The sequence below is a fragment of the Pinus tabuliformis genome, chromosome 1_2 (genome assembly GCF_031772625.1).
Source record: "Pinus tabuliformis cultivar Carrire ecotype Pingquan chromosome 1_2, CPIR1, whole genome shotgun sequence".
Taxonomy (NCBI): domain Eukaryota; kingdom Viridiplantae; phylum Streptophyta; class Pinopsida; order Pinales; family Pinaceae; genus Pinus; species Pinus tabuliformis.
The window spans coordinates 248,845,117-248,850,821 of record NC_142298.1 but is presented as its reverse complement, the minus strand read 5'-3'; positions in this window follow the sequence as shown (position 1 = coordinate 248,850,821).

Below are 5,705 nucleotides of genomic sequence, written 5' to 3'. Positions count from 1 at the left end.
TATGGCTAGAACAAAACAGAAGAATTTTCAGAAATTCTAATCAAAATCACAAGGCCTTAGAAGTTAAGATCAAATGTCATTTAAAGGAATGCTTGACTGATATAAAAGAGGATTCTAGCCTCAGCCAGCAGGATATCGCTTGGGGTTCATTCCTTGACTTACAATTTCAACCAGCAGTTAGAATCGTCCCTCCTCTTAAAGACTGGCAAATAAGGAAATCGGAAGCAGACTTTCAAGACTGGCTCAAATTGCACTCGAGACATTCTCTCTTTTTCGATGGGGCAGCTAAGGGCAATCCGGGCAGAGCTAGTGCAGGAGGTGTTGTTGTAAATTCAATTAGGGAAAAAATCCATTCCTATGCTTGGGGTCTTGGACACTCAACCAGCATTCAAGTTGAGGCTTTGGCGCTCTTGCAAGGCCTCAAGATCCTTAAGGAGCTAAACATAAAGGAAGAAATTGTTATAGGTGACTCCCAGATCATTATAAACGCAATGGTTTCCAATTCCCCAGCTTTGGATCTTAAGCTAGCTAGGTTGATATCCATAATTAAGGGCTTGGAAAACGCTTTTCAGAAGTTGAATTACTATCATGTGTTGAGAACTCATAATAAAGACGCGGAAATTGAAGCCAACAAAGCTACCCTCCTCTCTGCTGGGGTCAAGATGAAAGACGGAGAAGAATCATGGGAACCCATACCATAAGTTGATTATCGTCATGTTTTACTGCTTGATCTTAAATAAATTTGTTTCTATCTCCAAGTGGGGAAAAATTTCAGAAATCGAATCTATAGAATCCCTATCAAGGAAGAAGTCCTCAAGCTTCAGCAGCATTCTCACTCTCAACAGCGAGACGCACCAGGATTTAGACATCCTCATTGTAAACAAATTTTCGGCATTCGAGCCAAGATGAATACAAACACTCCATAATTGTTTCTGTCAAAAGACAACTCATCATAGGGGTTCCTCCAAGAAAGAGTAGACACCAAGTGAAAGCAGATGGTCGACCAACCAGATAATGACGATGGAAAAGAGAACTCAAGTCTCAACTGCAAAAATAGGCTGATAAAGGAGTGGCAATCACAAGGGAAAAAAATGGTGGAATCCTCCTGGGATATAGCCAGAAAAAAGACGAAGAAGACGACATGAGGCTCAACTTCTAAGTCATGGAGGATCAAAAGGAGGAATTCCAAAAATCAGCGAAAAAATGACTACATGGACACCAACTTGCCAAAAAGGTGCTAATTAGGGTATCCATGAGCGGGTAAGCTCTACCGCCAAGCGACGACGTGCATAAAAGAGAGTGGCTAAAGTCGCAACTTGATAGGGTCAGACCTAAGGCATAAATATGGCACTGACGGTTAATAATGCATCAATGATAGTGATATATGACCTACCCCTATATGCCAGGTTCAGAGAAACATACCTAAGGTTTGTACGATGTCGCAATAGAAACACCACTCTATCCTGTAAAAACCATCCAGAAAGACTATACCCATGGTTAAATCACACAATGAAAGAAATAAACATGGAAGAGCTAAAAACATGACCATTTTTTTGGCATAAATAAGGCATGACAAATACTCACATCACACACTAAACAAAAAGAGATAAAGCATCACACTCCTATGTACAATATGTACAAGTGTAACACAGTCCAATATGTCATGCTAAAGTGTGCCCACAGTCGGGCACAGTCCAAGGGTTTATATATGTGAACGCATGGAAGGTGATGGGATCATATGGCTCACCAGTGTGGGGCCATGCCAAAGGAAGTCAAATTTCCCAATCTGGAAAGGTTGACCATGCCAGGGACATTCTAACATAGTTGTTCTCTCAAAATTAACCTGAGGACATAAGGGAGGATCAAGACATAAAGTGGGTACAAGACGCTCGTCAACAAGTGGTAAGGAGTTGGAAAATTCATTGAGAAGTTTAGCATTAGAATCCCAAGACTCGACTTGGTTCATGGGTGGCAACTCCAAGGAATGTTGGGAAGGTGCCCCCTGAGTCAATTCAAGATTTAAAGTGCCAGGCTCTACTCATTCCTCATCGTGGAAACTAGAGGCATAAAAAGGCATAAATTCCCTAGGGTTATCAATGGATAGATCCATGACCTCCAAGTTGACTAACCAGGGAGGTTCGTCAGCAAGGGATTCATGTGGAATAAGTAGAGGGGTGGCCCGTGTGGGCGAAAGATGTTGATCATATTCCATATTGGGATGGAGTTGCTGACTAGTGTCAAGAGGTACTGAAGGGACTGCCAAAGAGGCAATATCTTCCATAAGAGGTGGCGGAGGGTGCTCACTAGCTTGAGCAACTTCCTTAATAACATGCAACACCACCCAAGGATCAAGATGTCAATGGGGTCCACAGGTGCCAGAAGAGATGATATGCATAGGAGTTGTGCTAGAAGTAGAAGGAGTGTTGGGCAGAGGCAGTCGAGGAAAAACTCCCATAAGAGATGAGATTTTGAACAATCCTGCACCAATAATCTGTAGTTGATCGGGGTGATTTTCCACGAGTGGTATGGAATTTCTAGTAGTGGAAATCTGAATAGATAACATGCAAAACTCAAGTTGATCAATAGTGACCACCTTACCTTCATGAGAAATGCAAAGTAAATGGAAAATAGACGAGATGATTGTGGTCATTGTATAAAACCAACTATGACCAAGGAGTAGGTTGTAATCTAATGGGGTGTCGACAAATTTGACATCAACATGGAGTGTTTTACTCCTAACTCAATGGAAAAATTTGGAAGAACCCCCTTGGGTACAAATTTGTGTCTGTCAAAAGCTTGGAGAGTCATATTGGACGTGGCGAGTGCCAGAGATCCAAGAGCCTTCTAGCAATATACAAACATAACACATGTGGAAGAGCCTTCATCCACCAAAGTGCGATGAATATTCTGATGGAAAACACGCACAATGATATGGAAAGCAATAAGATGGGAAAGGCGAGGAGTGGCTTTATCAGCGTTAAAAGCGATGAGATTAGAGTCAGACGGGTTAACTCCACCAATGGCAGACAACAAGGCTTTGTGTTGTTGTGGACAGATTTGCAAAACCTCTAAGGCAGACATGGCATAAGGAGCCTGGACCAGATCTTCAGCAATATTGTAGTGTTGAGTAGCCCTAGAAGAAGGATTGTGTGTTGTCTTCTGAAGAACACCCTTGGGAGGGCAATAGATGGGTTCCACAAGCTTATCAAAAGTGAGAGATCTAGTGGAAGTAGGTGGAGCGAATGAGTCTTTAGAGGGGGAAATCGACTCAGGAACATCGTAAGACTTGGCTCGCATAGTCACATTGACATCTTCCTTGCACATGAAGACGAATGAATTATGAGAAGATGACCCCTCGTTGCCCCCTTGTGGAGGTCAAGAGGGTTGAGAAACCATCTTTTGTTGGGGTTGTGCAGGGAATGGATGAGTCAAAATGGTAGGTTGTTAAGTGGATGAGGGTGAAAGAAACCTATGGACTTCATCCATTCAAGGGAATTCGTGAGTAAGGTGGTTGCCTTGAAAATTTTTACAAGGGAACTTGACTTTACAATGACATTCAATAGTGCCCCCTCCCTGACTCTGAGGGGTGGGTTGAGACTCTTAAGCAATTTGGTTATTTTGTTTATTTCACTTATTATTCTTTTTACCACCAGATTCTTGGTTGTTCTTCGTTTGAGTGGACTTCACCGTGATAACATCAGTGGATTTCTCAGGAGGGGGTGTTTTAGTAGAGCCAGACGCACTTGTTGGGGCTTGAGATGTAATAATCAATTTCCCAAGTTAGGCAACAAGTTGGCTCATAGAATCAAAAACATAACTGATCAAAACATCGGCATGTGGGCCAGGTTTTGGAGGGACAACAGAAGGCCTAGGGGCAATAGGCAGTACTTGGTAAAGCGTACCCGACTGTGAATAGATAAGATCCAACTATTGGACAACTAAAATAGCCTTTTCCTTAGTAATAGCTTGAAACATAGGCACATCCTTGGTAATCTGAGGTTGGAGAGATCGAATAAACCATTTACTTAATATCTCATCAGGTAGCTTGGTTCTGACTAACTGCTTGTAACGACGCCACTCATGAATATGATCAGAGATTAATGTGGCAGTGTCTTACTTGAAATTGGAAAAGAGGTCAAAATCGATATCATACAAAGTGGGTAACTAGAAGTGTGTCAAGAAAGTTTGAGCAAGGGAGGCAAAGTCAACGTAGGATGCAATATCTAACTCGATGTACCACTTTGGGGCATCCCCAGTCAACGTACATTGGAATAAGTGAAGTTTAACATAATCATCCACCAAATAATTGGATGAACACCACAAATAATAAGAGTTAATATGCATGGATGGACTTTCCCCAACCTTTCCTTCAAACTTAGGAATATCAGATGGTAATTTGGCAGGCATAGGTGGCCATTAAGGATCATGACCGGTTGGGCCATTATTCAGTTTCGCTAAATCCGGTAAATCAAGAGAAGATAAAAAAGGATTTTGAAGTTCACTAAATCAGTCTTAAGTGGGAGAGGCCCCTAACCAACCGTGTGGTCCCCCCATATAAGGAATGGAATGGTGCACCTGCTAGTGAAGAATAGTGTTCGCCCCGGCATAAGATTGTCACGGGCCAGCATGATTGATAAATGGAGGTTGCACCCCAGGGTAAGTAGCAGCAAAGAGAAAAGGACCCCTAAAAGCATGGTTGTTGATGGGGTTGTACCCAGGGATAGAAGAAGGACCACTCTGCTCAGTAGCACTGACGTAAGGAGGATAACTCGTGTGAGAAACGGTACTAGTTGCAGGGTTGCCCCCAGGTAAACTAGCCCCCAGTAAAAGTACTAGTAGGTGAAGCCCCTCAAAAAAGTGAATTGTACCAAGCTTGTGATACACTAGAAGCGGAGTTTCCCCCAGACTGACCAGGGACAACTAGTGATCCCCCCCACAAATTACTAGAAGTAACCATGCCTAACTAAGGGGCAGGAATAGTTGGTTGGCAAAATGTAGTGTAAATATTCCTAATCCTACCGGTTGACTAGGCTGAGGTTCCATGGTTGGCATAGGAGATGGTGCGGGCATGGAAACGTTCGTACCTTGCCCTACACCTATGTATGAGCCCTAAAAAGATAGGCCACTATGGTCACCACGTACAATAACACAACCTGGGGGGACAGTCACAGGACAAATCCACAAGCAAGGGCAGGAAACTTTACCCCAAAAGGAACTAAGACCAAAAGCCCTTAAGAGTTGCCTCCCAAGTGATAATGACATTGTTTGTATGTGTGGATATTCTGCTATATTGCGCCACCCGAAACTAAGTGAAAGGGTTTGTGTCAATTCTCCTAGCCCAAGTGTGACCTCGTGCTTGACCCTTTTGTGAGGAGGGCTTCCCAGAGCGCACTACTGCAAATGGATTTAACTCCCTAGCACACGCTGCTAAGTTAATTTTGTAGTCTTGTATCATTTAACTCACACTCCTATCTCCAAGACCCTAGCCTAAGCTAGTGTTGGTGTACTGCCAGTGAAAATAACAGATGAATCTAGTTAATTTTATTATTGCGTTTATTTTAGTGGTTATTGTTTACACAAGCAGGATGCGGCATGAAACTGAGATGGTGTGCATGACTCTTAGTTAGTCACCCTAATGCAACTACATACAATTTTTTTTATTTTCAATTCGATGAATGCTAACTACAAAAGGGTAAGAGCCTTCT